The sequence below is a fragment of the Triturus cristatus genome, chromosome 5_1, assembly GCF_964204655.1.
Source record: "Triturus cristatus chromosome 5_1, aTriCri1.1, whole genome shotgun sequence".
Classification (NCBI taxonomy): domain Eukaryota; kingdom Metazoa; phylum Chordata; class Amphibia; order Caudata; family Salamandridae; genus Triturus; species Triturus cristatus.
The window spans coordinates 70952506-70968474 of record NC_140587.1 but is presented as its reverse complement, the minus strand read 5'-3'; the positions used below and the strand labels follow the sequence as shown (position 1 = coordinate 70968474).

Below are 15969 nucleotides of genomic sequence, written 5' to 3'. Positions count from 1 at the left end.
CCCGGACGCTAGGTAGTGAACTAAAATCTAATCTGTGCAGGAAGTAAGAGACTATATAAGTAAACTTAATGATACTGTCCAAGCAAAATTCTCCTAAGGATACAAAAACTGTCTCACTTGCAAACTGCACTGGGTATATCAATTGGTCCACTACCACCCAATCTTGTGTTCATTGTCTAAAGATAATCTGGTCCACTATCTGTTGTCAACAGGCCATCTACAATAAACACAATACAAAAGTATATACCTACAAAAGGATGCCTATCTAAGTGGAGTATAATCATTGTCTGTTAATCATATGGCCAAGGTGTCTCCACCGCATTAAGTATAAAACGGCAGTAGTTTAACTATCTGCCCATCTAGTGTATTTATGTTCAGTACAACCTTATAGCCCAAATTCTGAAACCAGATCTAGTGTAGATACGAAGTCTAGCCACGTAGTGAAACCCCGCAGATATATACCACAATCAGGTAAAATACCAAACGTCCCAATGACACCATCCCAAAATCTAATGGACGTCTACGTTAAGGCACCAGGAGATGCAAATATCTCACCGTCAGACAAAGTCTGGAAGTAGAGAGTAGGGTCAAATAGTGGAAATATTTGAAGTAGAAATAGAGGGAACAGAATGTACTACAAACATGTCACTAGTAATGTGAGTTGTTTGCTAAATAATTCCATGGGCGCTAATTGAGGGAACAGGAGAGCTAATATAAAAAGTGTCACATTATGGCTCCTGTCTATTTAACTCAATCACTTCATTACTACAGAATGTATCTCAAAAAGCACATAGATAACAAAAACACACCTACAGCTGAAAAGGGGAATTGTCAATTCTTCGATGGTAAACCCAGAATAAGACCCCAGTTCATAACCATATATGGTGGTGCACCACGTCCCTTCACATAATAACAGGACTTTAAAATCAAAAATGGGCTAATGTCCAGGTTGGTTCAGTATGTTAATATGCACTTGGTTCTCTAAATGCCCCGTTTTTAATAACTTTTAGGTTACATATTGAAAGAAATTATAAAAGATCATATCAGAAGATGCAATATACATATGACCTGGTTAGCAACCATACATCAGATTGATACAGTTCGTGATAAATACACATGTAAATCTATTCACAAGTGGTTGAGTCCATCTACTACAGCGCACATAATTAATCACACAGAAAGTACTGTAACTCGTGGTCCAGGTTTAGACCACATTCAACAGCTCGCAGATGCATAATCCAAGTGGCTTCCCTATGTCTAAGATGTAATTCCCTATTACCCCCTCTGGGGTCTGCCTCAACATGATCTATGCCACAAAACGTAAATGCCTTATGCGCGCCCTATGAGCTGCAACCCTTCATGTGTATAGCCATTGAGTAATTTGCGTGCCTTTCTTTATTGAATATCTTCTTGATGTTTCCTAATGACCTCATTTAAAGTTTCATAGTTTTTATCAGTGGCCTCTTTCAGATCTAGTTCCCTGATTTCCGCTTCTAATGTTGCAATTTCTGCCTGGAGGCTTTTAACTTTGCGATCGGCAATCTCTATAAGAATTTCCATTAGTATATTGGAGTTCGGTTTTAGGTCTCTTTCCTAGACTAGACTTAGAGACAACCTAACGAGAGAGGAACATAAAGCGTTAAAATAACTTAAGGTAGACAAGAATATCATAATAAAAGAAGCAGACAAAGGGGGGAACAAAGTGATCATGACTGTGAGAAGGTGGGCTGATATATGCTGTCCACTAGTTCTAGTGGGCACCTTGTATCAGTCCAAACAACCCCTTATGTTGATAGGTTAAAGACAACCTTTATTGAAAGCTATCCTAGTGGTAGCTATTGAGAGCAGGCTTCAGGCTAAGTCTTGAAGGAATGCAAAGCAGCTTGTTTTACCAGTCTATAACCTCTTGAATGATGAAATGAAAGGACAACCACACCAGGTATATATTTAAAATATATGTATTTAGGTTAACACACACCCCTCTAGTATCTTTATGGGACTGGAGTTTGAAGTACTTAAGTTATAAGTGAGCAATTATCAGTAATAGCACAAATACACGTTGGGGTCCTAGGGGCGTACCAAACCATATACCAAAAAAGTGGTATAAGAACCACAACTGAACTAGACACAAGGCCTAGAGCCTGTAGAATCGCTGGGACCCAAAAGAACCACCCAAGGTAGTGACACAGGGGACCCACAGGGACTGTATGCAGTGTGAGAACACAAACTTTATCCTGTTATCTTCTATGGGCAATGTCGCGGTTGGAAATTTAAAGATTAGGGACACTTAGAATCGAGTCAGGACCAAACCCTTTTGGACTTAAGAAGTTCTAGGGCTAGCACCCACGGGAGAACCTGAGTACTTGAGTTACCTCACTCAGGGAAGCCGGGTGCATAGGTGTCTTTTGGTGTTGGGTCATGTCGTCGATTGCAAAGGAAGTCTGCAAAGAACTGCTGCTGCCGTGAAGAGGAGAAGTGTCCGAAGAGATCCAAGCCTGGATCTAGGATGGAAGGAACCTGAAAGCAGAGGGGACAGAGTCTAGGTCACTAGCCAGTGATCGAGGGCAGGATGGACCAATGCCCACAGATGTTGGGTGCTTCAGGTGAGTTGATGGGTGTCTTGACTCTTCAGCCACGAGGTCCAGGAGGCGTCGACAAAGTCCACGAGCCAGATTCGAGCTGCCCCACAAAGTCTGTCGAGTGCTGCGGTGTTGGCGACCAGAATGGACCCAACAAGCCTTGCCAACGGCAAGTCACTGGAAATCAGAGAAAGGACTGCGGTGCAGACCAGCAAGGTCTGAGGGACTCACCCAGCGAGGGTAAGTCAGGGCACATCTGGAGCAACCAGGAAAGTCCAATTAGAAAAGGAGTTGCCTTCATGGGGTCCTGCTAGCCAACGGGCTAGTGATCGCAAAGGAGCCTCGAGCGGTCGCACTTGAAACTGGCCCACGGGTCACTCGTGGAGTGGAGGCCAGCAATCTTCAGTGCAGAATGTGCTCAAAGCTGGGGCTACTCGGAGCCCAAAGCACAACTTCGAGGAGGACAAGGAAGATGCTGTTGCTGCAAAAGATCACGGTGTCCAGGGGTCACTGTTCCACGTCACCCACGATAGCCACGGGCCTCAGCTTTGCTGTGGACTCAGGGTAGCCTCAGTGAAGTCTGGAAATCCACCTCTGGTGATTCAAAGTCTTCGGCGTCCGGCGGGAGCTTCAGCGATGCAGACCGGTCAGTTGCTTCTTTGGTGCCTGCCAAGCAGGGGAGTCACTCCTTGACCTCAAGGGAGATTTCTTCCGTCTTCTAGTCGTGATAGAAAGTCGAAGGTCCAGGATATATGATACAGAGTTTCGTCCAGGGTAATCTAAAGTCCTAGGGACTGGATTCCTATACTTATACTAAGTTTAGGGGATGGACTAACTCTAAGGCCCCGCCTATGGGTGGGTTTGGAAAGAGGGGTGGTTACACCCATTTCCTTTGTCCAGTTTCACGCCAGAGCAGGGGCAGGTAGCCCCTGCAACCGGTTTGAACTGGACTATGCACAGGGACACCAAGTGTGCCCCCAGTGCAGGATTTCAAAGCACCAGAGAGTGCTCCCGCCCAGCTCCAATACACATCTGCCTGTCTGGAAAGGTGACCCGTTTCTGAGGCAGAGGCATCTATTTTGTGATGCCAGAGCTCAGGAAAGTCCTACCGGGTTTGACCAGTGTGAACATGTCTCTCCCTCTAGAAGGGTGGAATGCTACCCCCAGGGGGAGAGGGGGGGAGGGGTAGTATTCCAAAGCGTTTGACACCAAACACGACATGTTTTGATGCAGCCATTCCAAAGTTAGCATTTACCGCGAGGTTATAATGCACTTAAGAGTATATGGTATGGCTGTATCACAGAACAGCCATAATGAAGGATTTCCGAAAGCTGCAGAGGGGCTCAGCTCATGCTTGGGCACCCTCTCACACAAAACCAAGCACTCTGCCTTCAGGATGGTCAAGGCCTGCCATAGTAGTGGCTTATAGGTTTATATGTGTCTGTATATATGTGGATATAGGTAGCCAATACCACGGTAAGGGGTGCAAGCACAGCCTTACCCAGGCTGCAGTAGCAGACCTGTGGTGCCATTTTGGAGTGCTTCCCAGGGGTGGCGTAATACATGCTTCAGCCCCTGGTAGGCCTCTGAGGTACCTATAACCTAGGTACATAGTATACAATATACTAGGGGCTCATAAGGCACTCCAGAATCCAATTAGATATGTACCTAATATACATGCAAACCATTTTAGAGAGGAAGCAGCTAGGCTGTGGTCCTGATTAGCAGGGCCACAGCCAGACTAAGGTCGAAAAATAGTGAAACACCAGCAAAAAGTGGGGGTACCCATGTGAAGCAGATCCTACTCTCCTACAATGACTATAGAGGACTATAATCAGGAGATTTTATCGCAACTAGTAGACACCACATGCTATGTGAAACTTAGTGGCAACCCAATTGGCCCTTTAACTGACTTAATTAACAAACATCTGAGAGAGTGGTTTGAGAAAGGGCTTATTGACCAGGATGAATACATGTACCTAAAGGTGTAAGGCCCCGAATCCGTTGTATTTATAAATTGCCCAAAATCCATAAGAAGCTGCCATTTCCATCAGGCAGACCTATTATTTCCAGCATTGGGGGGCCTACTGAAAGATTGTCTTCAGCCATTGGTCAGAAATCTCTCATCCCATATCAAAGACACCAAGCATATTTTGAGCATACTTTCAGATGTAACCTGGGAGTACGGGATGATCCTAGCTACACTGAATATTACAGCTCCGTACACCAGCATTCAAACGGATCCAGGTCCAATAGCGGTCAAAAAATATCTGATAAAAGACCAGCAAGACAGTGGGAGCACATGTAAATGCTCTGTTCTGTGCCCTGATTGTTTATCCTATTTTTTCTGTGCCTGCATTGTTTTAGCGCCGCTCTCTGTGCCCCCCCACCCGCTTCCCGCTCCCCGCTTCCCGCCGCCTGCGTGCGGCCACACCCCCTTACCTTCTGTGCCCTCCCCGCTCCCACCTCCCAGCTGCTCCGCCCTCCCTCCCACTTGGCCATAAAAGGCGACCGTGCAGCGCAGGTGAGTGTGACCTGTCCTCAGGACACCCCCGCGCCGCACGGCCACCAGCTGTAGCGTGTGCGTCCCCTCGCTACTGTCCTCAGCCTCGCTGAGCCCGCCCCGTCGACCCCGCCCCCCGCCGTCACATTTGGTGTGTGCTTTCTCCATTCTGTGCTGCCTGTATCGTTTTGCCCTCTGTTCTGTGCCCTGATTGTTTATCCTATTTTTTCTGTGCCTGCATTGTTTCAGCGCCGCTCTCTGTGCCCCCCCACCCGCTTCCCGCTCCCCGCTTCCCGCCGCCTGCGTGCGGCCACGCCCCATTACCTTCTGTGCCCTCCCCGCTCCCACCTCCCAGCTGCTCCGCCCTCCCTCCCACTTCGCCATAAATGGCGACGTGCATACGCGCAGCGTTGACGCGCAGCGGGCGCGCCGATTGTGCGCCGAAGGTGCGCCAAAGGTAAGCCCGTCTGCGCCCGTCCGTGCCTGGCCCGCACCCAGCGCCCGAACCCCTGGCCCCCGAGGACCCCAGCCCACCCGCCAGACGTACGGCGCCGCCACCCTCAACGCACTCAACACCGGCCGAACCCCGGGATGCCACCAAGCCACCCCGAGACGCACCCACGGACCCTTCAGCTGCCTCACCTGCAAGTTCACCTGCATCCGGACCTGCCCCACACCAGCGCCCGCCAAGCCGAACACCAGCAGCAACCACCTCAAGTGCATCCTGCTCAACACCCGCTCCGTCCACAGACACGCCATCGAACTCTGGAACCTCCTCGACACCACATCTCCAGACGTTGCCTTCCTCACGGAAACCTGGATGAACGACTCCTCAGCGCCCGACATCGCCATCGCCATCCCAGAGGGATACAAGATCACCCGGAGGGATCGCGACAACCAGACTGGAGGAGGCATCGCCATCGTCCACAAGAACACCATCCGCATCACGACCAACACCGACGACACCCTGACTACCGCCGAACACCTACACTTCCAGATCCACACCGACCCCAAGACCACCCTCAGAGGCACCCTGATCTACCGACCCCCGGGACCACGCACACCATTCAGCGAAGACATCGCCGACTTCATCAGCCCACACGCCCTCCCCTCCGCTGACTACATCCTCCTGGGGGACATCAACTTCCACCTGGAGAACAACAACGACCGCAACACCACCACCCTGCTTGACAACCTCGCCAACCTCGGACTCAAGCAGCTGGTGTCCACCCCCACCCACCTTGCCGGACACACACTCGACGCCGTCTTCTCAGCCAGCAAAGACATCGCCTTCAGCCACGCCACTGGACTCCACTGGACGGACCACAGCTGCGTCCACTTCACCTTCAGAAGAACCACGATCCACCACCACCAGCAACAGGATGCTCGAAGAAGCTGGAACAAGATCACAGCCGACCAGCTCGCCGCTTCCCTGAGCCAGCACCCTCCAGCCAGCTCAGCGAACCCTAGCCAGGCCGCCGACAACCTCACGAAGTGGATCAGCACCTGCGCGGACGAACTCGCCCCACTGAGGACCCCGCCCAGCAGACCCGGCAGCAAGAAGGCCCCATGGTTCACCGACGAACTCAAGAGCTCCAAGAAGAACTGCCGAGCCCCCGAGAAAGCCTGGAGAAGGGAGCCAACACCGGACAACATGACCAACCTCAAGCTCGCCACCCGGAAGCACCATCAACTGATCCACGCCACCAAGAAAACTGCATTCAAGGACCGGCTGGATAACAACGCACACAACTGCAAGGAACTCTTCAACATCGTGAAAGAGCTCTCTAACCCCAACGCCGGAAACAACGACATCACCCCGTCGCAAGACCTCTGCAACTCCCTCGCCTCCTACTTCCACAACAAGATCGCGGACATACACAACAGCTTCATCCCACAAACGCCCCCCACGACCGCAACAACGCCCCCCACCACCACCCTCAGCGCCTGGACCCCGATCAACACAGAAGACACCATCCGCACGATGAACTCTATCCACTCCGGATCTCCGACCGACCCCTGCCCTCACCACGTATTCAACAAGGCCGACGCTGTCATCGCACCCCACCTGCGGGACATCATCAACACCTCCTTTGACGCCGCCACCTTCCCTGAGAGCTGGAAGCACGCCGAACTCAGCGCTCTACTAAAGAAACCAACAGCGGACCCCACCGAACTCAAGAATTACCGCCCCATCTCGCTCCTCCCGTTTCCAGCCAAAGTCATCGAGAAGACCGTCAACAAGCAGCTGGCCGCCTTCCTCGAGACGAATGGATCCCTCGACCCCTCACAGTCTGGCTTCCGAGCCAACCACAGCACCGAAACCGCCCTCATCGCTGCCACCGATGACATCCGAGCCCTGCTGGACAACGGAGAAACAGCGGCCCTCATCCTCCTAGACCTCTCCGCGGCATTCGACAATGTCTGCCACTGCACCCTAGCGCAGCGCCTCAGCAACGTCGGAATCCAGGAGAAGGCACTGGAATGGATCATCTCCTTCCTCGACGGAAGAACACAGAGAGTCCGCCTACCACCGTACAAGTCAGAGGCCACCAAAGTCATCTGCGGCGTCCCCCAAGGATCATCACTGAGCCCCACCCTCTTCAACGTCTACATGAGCCCCCTTGCGGCCATCGCACGCCAACACAACCTCAACATCATCTCCTACGCAGACGACACCCAGCTGATCCTCTCCCTGACCAACGACCCCGCCGCCGCCAGAGCCAACCTCCACGAAGGGATGAAAGACGTAGCCGAGTGGATGATGACCAGCCGCCTGAAACTGAACTCAGACAAGACGGAAGTCCTCATCCTGGGCTCCTCGCCCTCCGCCTGGGACGACTCCTGGTGGCCCCCCGCCCTGGGCACCGCACCCAAACCGACAGACCACGCACGAAACCTGGGCTTCATCCTGGACTCCTCCCTCTCCATGACCAGACAAGTCAACGCCGTCTCCTCGTCCTGCTTCAACATCCTGCGCATGCTACGGAAGATCTTCCGGTGGATCCCCACCGAGACCAGGAAGACGGTCACCCAGGCCCTTGTCACCAGCCGACTGGACTACGGCAACGCCCTCTACGCCGGAACCACCGCCAAGCTCCAGAAGAGACTCCAGCGGATACAGAACGCCTCAGCCAGACTCATCCTCGACATCCCCCGAAGCAGCCACATCTCCGGACATCTGAGAGACCTACACTGGCTCCCCGTCAACAAGAGAATCACCTTCCGTCTCCTCACCCACGCACACAAAGCCCTACACGACCAAGGCCCGAGCTACCTCAACAACCGCCTCAACTTCTACGCCCCCAAACGCCATCTCCGATCAACCAGCCACGCCCTCGCCGCCGTCCCCCGCATCCGAAGAGCGACAACAGGAGGAAGGTCCTTCTCCTACCTGGCCGCCAAGTCCTGGAACTCCCTCCCGACCGACCTGCGCCTGACCCAAGACCACCTCTCCTTCAGGAAGAAGCTCAAGACCTGGCTGTTCGAGCAGTAGCGGCACCCCCCCCCCCCCCCCAAGCGCCTTGAGACCCTCCGGGTGAGTAGTGCGCTTTATAAATGGCTTTGATTGATTGATTGATATTATTCTGAAAAACAATGTTTTCCTCGTTGGCAAAGAGTGGTATAAACATGAACAAGGAGTTGCCATGAGCTCCAGATTCTCTCCTTTTTATGCTAATCTCTTCAAGGGATTGTTTGAGGAGGAGTGGATCTGGGGTCCAATGGGAATGAAATGGTGCGAAGCCATTATCTATTGGGGAAGATATATCGACGACTGCATTATGATCTGGTCAGGGACCATGGACCACCTGAAACAATTTTGCGAATATCTGAACAGTAATGACAGGGGTATTAAAGTTACATATCACTACAATATGAAGGAGATTTAATTCCTGGATGTTGTGCTATATATTGAAGACAGCCTGATATATAGTAGATTACATTGTAAGCCCACTTCGTGTAATGCCCTGTTACATGCTAACAGTGCACATCCAAAACATCAGATCAAAGCAATACCTTATGGGGAACTGGTCAGGGCCAGGAGGAATTGCAGTAAAGATACTGATTTTATAACATGTATGGGTGATATGAACCAACGATTCAGTGCCAGGGGCTACAACATACATACTATTATGAAAACAGAACGTAAAGCCTCAAAGATTAAGAGAGTAGATGCACTGATAGAAAGGCAGTCCAAGAAGTAAAACCTATGAAAGTTACTGATAACTTTTATTTTTTTTAAAGTTTTATATAGCGCTGACCTGACCGGAGAGTATCGGAGAGCTTTACAACAGTTACAGAGCAGAACATAACATAATACAATAATGCAGAAAATCCTGTAGTAAAATACTAATAAATGTCAATGATGAAGAGTTCTAGTTCGGGGTCTTGCTGACGCAGCATCGGAGAGGAGTGAGGTGTCTACTTCAGCGCTCCGACTGCTCCTATTGGTTTGCTAGGGATCGTCGAGGAACAGGATTTTGAGCTGACTTTTGAATTTAGCAAAGGAGGGAATAGTTCTGATGTGAGGAGGAATAGAGTTCCAGATTTTGGGCGCGTTTCCGGCGAAGGACCTGGCCGCGTTTTTTTGTTTTTTCGGGATTTCAGCGGGATGAGTAGTAGGGTGTTAGAGCTTCTGAGGTTCCTGGTCTGACCTGCTTTTTTGAGTTTGGCAGCCAGATATTCGGGTTTGCCGGTCTGTAAGGCTTTGTGTGTGAGGCAGGCTGTTCTGAAGTTCGCCCGCATTTCTACTGGGAGCCACTTGAGTTCTCTATGTGCAGGAGAGACATGATCAAATTTCTTGACTCGAGTGACCATTCTGGCAGCCGTGTTGAGAGTTGTTTTAGGGGGGGGCAAGATGTGATTTAGTTATTCCCAAGAGGACTGCATTTCCATAGTCTAATCTTGACAGCATCAATGATTGGGTGGCTTGTTTGAGATCTTTGGGCGGGATGAAAGGTTTTATTTTGTTCAGTAGCTTCAGGTTGAAGAAGGCGCTCTTAGCCAAGTTCTTAATGTGTTTGGTCATGTCCAGTTTCGGGTCTAGCGTGATGCCTAGTGATTTAACAGAGTGGGCCAGGGTGAGGTTCCCATTGAGCGCATCTATAGCTTTTAACCAATCGACCATTTGGGGGTTTTCTTTTTTGTTCGATATGAGGAGTAATTCGGTTTTTATCAGGATTCAGTTTCAAGTGGTTACTTGACAGCCAGAGTTGCACTTCCCTCAGTATGCCGTTGAGTCTTTGAATGTCTTTAGCGGAGGAGATTTCCAAGTAAATCTGAGTATCATCAGCATATCGGTGGAAGGGAATGTTAAACTGTTTTTAATGAGATGTCCAAGATAATGAGGAAGAGCATGCTCTGACATTGGCATGTTCTACGCTCAGAAAAGACCCTTGAAGATTTCATCACAAATGTTCCTTGCATTACATATAGAAGAGGGAAGAATGTTAGATCTCTATTGAGCCCGAGTTATCCAAGGTCCAAATCAAATGATAATTGGCTCACTGTAACATCCAGATGGTCCTTTAAATGTGGTAACTGTGGCATATGCAAGTTTGCAATGGACAAAAAGAAAACCTTTTTGGATCTTGATGGCATATCTTATTAAATCAAGTATGCAATTAACTGCAACACTAAATACGTGATGCACATGCTTAAATGTAAATGCACTAAGTTCTACATTGAAAGTATGATTAGACCCCTTAAGGAGAGAATCAGTGAGCATGTGAGAGCAATAAAAATCCAAGATATAAGATACTCAATGGCTATACACATGAAGGATTGCAGCTCGCAGGGCACGCATAAGGCATTTACGTTTTGTGGCATAGATCATGTCGAGGCAGACCCCAGAGGGGGTAATAGGGAATTACATCTTAGACGTAGGGAAGCCACATAGATTATGCATCTGCGAGCTGTTGAATTTGGTCTAAACTTGCACCATGAGTTACAGTACTTTCTGTGTAATTAATTATGTGCACCGTAGTAGATGGATTCAACCACTTGTGAATAGATTTACATGTGTATTTATCACAAACCGTATCAATCTGATGTATGGTTGCTAAAAAGGTCACATATATATTGCATCTTCTGATATGATCTTTTATCATTTCTTTTCAATATGTAACCTGAAAGTTATTCAAAACTGGGCATTTAGAGAACCAAGTGCATATGAACATACTGAACCAACCTGGACATTAGTCCATTTTTTATTTTAAACACCTGTTATCATGTAAAGGGACGTGGTGCACCACCATATACGGTTATGAACTAGGGTCTTATTCTGGGTTTACCATCGAAGAATTGACAATTCCCCTTTTGAGCTGTAGGTGTGTTTTTGTTATCTACGTGCTTTTTGAGATACATTCTGTAGTAATGAAGTGATTGAGTTAAATAGACAGGAGCCATAATGTGACATTTTTATATTAGCTCTCCTGTTCCCTCAATTAGCGCCCATGGGATTATTTAGTACACAATTTATATAATTCACAGCTTTGGAGTCTCGGATCATGTACATACAGTGGTAATGATTTCAATTTTTATATGATCTAGGATTGACGTCTTGACCTCAACAGCGTTGTTGTAGTCAGTAGTCAGTTAATACAACTAAAATGAATTTAGGTTTCTTGTGTATGTCATAAGAATTTGCTTCGAATGGTCTAATATTTTATAGACACATAGGGCTTTATGGTGTATTGATTTTGGTGCAAGTGGTTTTAATTTGCAACTCTAGAATTGAACCATAATGGCCAGCATGGAACCATCTGGAGCACGATAGCTTTAATTGACACTAGGGATGTGCTGGATCTTATGAAACTATGCATTACCTTTCATGAATCCCAGGATTGGTATTATGTTGTTGTGCGGGTCTTTTAATATGGTGCCGTTTTACACCCAAGTTACTGAGTTGCATTCTAGATGGCATGTCTCAGTGTGAGGACCGAGTTACATGAGTAGGCGGGAAACATGGAGTCGACAGGACGCGGAAAGGCGTTCTAAGACAGGTATGTTTTGCTTGGCCATTTTAATAGGTTTTATGTGGAGCAGAATATAGGCTTATGTTTTGGACAGTGTTCATGTGATATTTATCCTTTGAAGTTTTTGTGCTTCGGCCGTACACTACGCCCTTCCTTGTTGCACCTGATGACTAGACGCAGATCGACGTCTGTTTCAGGTGAGTTGCACTCATATTACTAGTGACATGTTTGAAGTACATTCTGTTCCCTCTATTTCTACTTCAAATACTTCCACTATTTGACCCTACTCTCTACTGCCAGACTTTGTCTGACGGTGAGATATTTGCATCTCCTGGTGGCTTAACGTAGACGTCCATTCGATTTTGGGATGATGTCATTGGAACGTTTGGTATTTTACCTGATTGTGGTATATATCAGCGGTGTTTCACTACGTGGCTAGACTTCATATCTACACTAGATCTGGTTTCAGAATTTGGGCTATAAAGTTGCACTGAACATAAATACACTAGATGGGCAGATAGTTAAACTACTGCTGTTTTACACTTAATGAGGTGGAGACACCTTGGTCATATGATTAACAGACAATGATTATACTCCACTTAGATAGGCATCCTTTTGTAGGTATATACTTTTGTATTTTGTTTATTGTAGATGGCCTGTTGACAACGGATCGTGGACCAAATTATCTTTAGACAATGAACACAAGATTGGGTGGTAGTGGACCAATTGATATACCCAGTGCAGTTTGCAAGTGAGACAGTTTTTGTATCCTTAGGAGAATTTTGCTTGGACAGTATCTTTAAGTTTACTTATATAGTCTCTTACTTCCTGACTTCCTGCACAGATTATATTTAAGTTCCACTACTTACCGGCCGGGACGGAATTACAACCGGTTTAGAGGTAGGATATTTCTCATGGGCTATCTCATAGAATGGAAATGATTACATTTCCCAGGCGGGTGCCTCACTCATATGTTGTTTTGCCTTACTCAATTTTCAGGTTCAAAGTGGTCTTTAATACTTAGACAGGTGGGACAATATCTAAGTTGGTCAGGGATCAGACTTTATTTGGTCATTGACCCACACAGTGAGAGTTAAGGTTAAGTGCACTTATTCCCCATCACATTTTACTGTGAGTCTGTGAGTCTTACGCACAAACTTAACAGATTGAGAGATATAGTCAAGTGCACTGTGTCCCACCACACTATAATTAATTTGTACGATATACATGCACAAAGCATCGCCAATTTACGTGTAAATAGGCACAATTATTTGTTGAACATAATTTTGGTGTAATAGATTGGGAGTGTGGTTTGGGTTCCACTATACTGAATATGTACAGTGTTTACTGTTTCCCACACACTATAACTGGGTCTTTGTAATTATTTTCCAGCCCTGAGGAAGTCGTGGGTTATTACCCTGGACGATGAAACACGTATTGGCTGGACACCCAACAGAAGATAATAAAAGATCAGGATCTCCTATTCTGGAATTGTGATGTGATGTAATTGGTAATGAATGTTCAAACTCACTACGGTGTGCTCAGGCAGCGGGTAGTTAAGTAGTTTAACTTGCCATGACACAAATGGCAGTTTAAAACTGCACAGAGGCTTTGCAACGGCTGGCCTGAGCCATGTTTAAGGGTTACTGAAGTGGGTGGCACAATCTGTGCTGCCGGCACACTAGTAGCATTTATTTTTCAAGCCCAGGGTACACATAGTGCACTTTACTAGGGATATACAAGTAAATTAAATATGCCAATTGTGGATAAGCCTATGTTACCATGTTTAGAGTACAGCAAATCCACTTTATCTCTGATTAGCAGGGGTAAAGTGCCCAGAATCCTAAAACCAGCAAGAATGAAGTCAGAAAAACAGGGAAGGGAAGGCAGAGGTTTGAGGGTGACCCTGCAGAAAGAACCAGATCCAACAGATAACTATATTGTACTACATCCTGGTTTAGTGTGTAGTGTGAGCTCTACTCATGTGTGAACAGCAGTGTTATGCATTGATGTACATAGCATCTAGAGTAAAGTGTAGTGTGAGTTTTACACATGTATGAACTGTAATGTGATGAATTGGTGTACATAGCATCCTGAAGTAAAGTGTAGTGTGAGCTCTACACATGTAAAAACTGTCGTGTGATGAGTTGGTGTACATAACATCCTAGAGTAAAGTATAGTCTGAGCTTTACACATGTACAAACTGTAGTGTGATGAGTTGGTGTACATAGCATCCTAGAGTAAAGTGTAGTGTGAGCTTTTCACATGTATGAACTGTAGTGTGATGAGTTGGTGTACATAACATCCTAGAGTAAAGTATAGTCTGAGCTTTACACATGTACAAACTGTAGTGTGATGAGTTGGTGTACATAGCATCCTAGAGTAAAGTGTAGTGTGAGCTCTACACATGTACGAACTGTAGTGTGATGAGTTGGTGTACATAACATCCTAGAGTAAAGTGTAATGTGAGCTTTGTCCAAGTGTGAACTGTAGTCTGATGTAAACTGAAGCCGCCAGAAACAAAGGTTCAGATATTTTACAAAGAAGTGACGAGTTGCATTGCTTCACAGGGGATAATTAGGCAACTAATAGTCTGCAACAGTCCAAGTACCCAGAAAGCAGTTGGTTAGAAGTATGATGATGCAAAAGTCCTGAGTCAGATTGGGCTGGTGCACAGAGCCCTGATCCCCTGATCATGCATACAGCCTTTTACAGGAATCACGCAGCCCGAGCTGCCCAGTGGTGTCAGGTGGAATAGCGCCAAGTGGGGTAAAAAACACTACAGAATGAAGGGAACAGTGCAGGAAAAATGCTGATTGACGTTCATGGCAGACATATTCAGATATGAGAGGTGTGTGTTTAGATGACATCACTTTCTATGACTGAAGGACCTTCCGACGATACCTCTGATGAACACTTGAATGTCATCACCTGTCACAGCCAAGATCCAGTCTGGATGCAGCTGATGGTCATGTCCCAGGGGTGATAAAAGATCATTACTGCTGATGGTGCTGCCACCTTACAGACCAGCTCTTTCTCCCGCCCAAGACTTCACCACCAGCCCCAGGTTTAATAACACCTTCATGCTTTTGGGGTGTGATATGCAGCTCTGCCCTGTGCTCTTAATAGCTGTTCGACCTGGCACCTTGGCGTGAGTCTCCCTTCCACTTTTTGCTGTTGCCTCATGTATTTTTGCTGGTGTTAGATGGTCAGGGCCCTGTGCCACTGCTGTCCAGTGCCACAGTGCAAGTGCTCCCTATTGTAAATTGATGTATGAATTAGTGATTCCATGATTGGTTGGTTTGGGTTACATGTCAGACCCTAGTACAGTGCACCAGGAGTGCCCAGGGCTGGTAATCCAAATACTGCTGGTGGGCTTGCAGCACTGGTTGTGCCACCCACAGAAGCAGCCTGCAAAAGTGTGTCTAAGGCCTGCCATTGCAGAGCCTGCGTGCAGTCTAGTACTGTCATGCTGACTGGGCAAGTGCACCCACTTGCCAGTCCCTAAACCTTCCCTTTTCTTCATATCTGACACCCCTATTTAATTTAATTTAATTTAATTGTGGGTTTATATAGCGCTAGAATCGACTCCCGGAGGAGTATCTCCGCGCTTCGACCGCTGGGGAACCCGTCCTTGCTCACCCTGAGAGATGGTCCCTAATGGGTATCTCTAAGGTGCGACCAAGCATCCCCGGCGGTCTGGGGGGGCCGTTGTGAAGATGAGGCAAGCTAATGCCCAGAGTTGCCGAGTGTGGTCCCTGACTGGAGTAGGCACCAAGGCGAGAATTATCAAGCCCGCTGACCCTGGTCCACGACCCTGCCGCGTCGGGAATCAAACCCTGGTCCCGGGCCGTCCTTTGCTTACGGGTCTGCCGCCTCTAACCAGTGAGCCACACCCAAGGGCAGATGC

General features: G+C 47.7%; 1 protein-coding gene and 1 long non-coding RNA gene across 2 annotated transcripts in view; one reads left to right on the top strand and one right to left on the bottom strand.

Moving 5' to 3' along the window:
- LOC146830207 (uncharacterized) overlaps positions 1-13561 on the top strand; it is a 195064-nt gene extending 181503 nt beyond the window's left edge. The window contains exon 5 of the long non-coding RNA XR_014961382.1: positions 13452-13561. This is a non-coding gene — a long non-coding RNA (uncharacterized LOC146830207). The remainder of the gene's footprint in view (positions 1-13451) is intronic.
- LOC146830206 (uncharacterized) overlaps positions 1-15969 on the bottom strand; it is a 219114-nt gene that overhangs the window by 137052 nt on the left and 66093 nt on the right. The gene's annotated exons all lie outside the window — the stretch shown is intronic.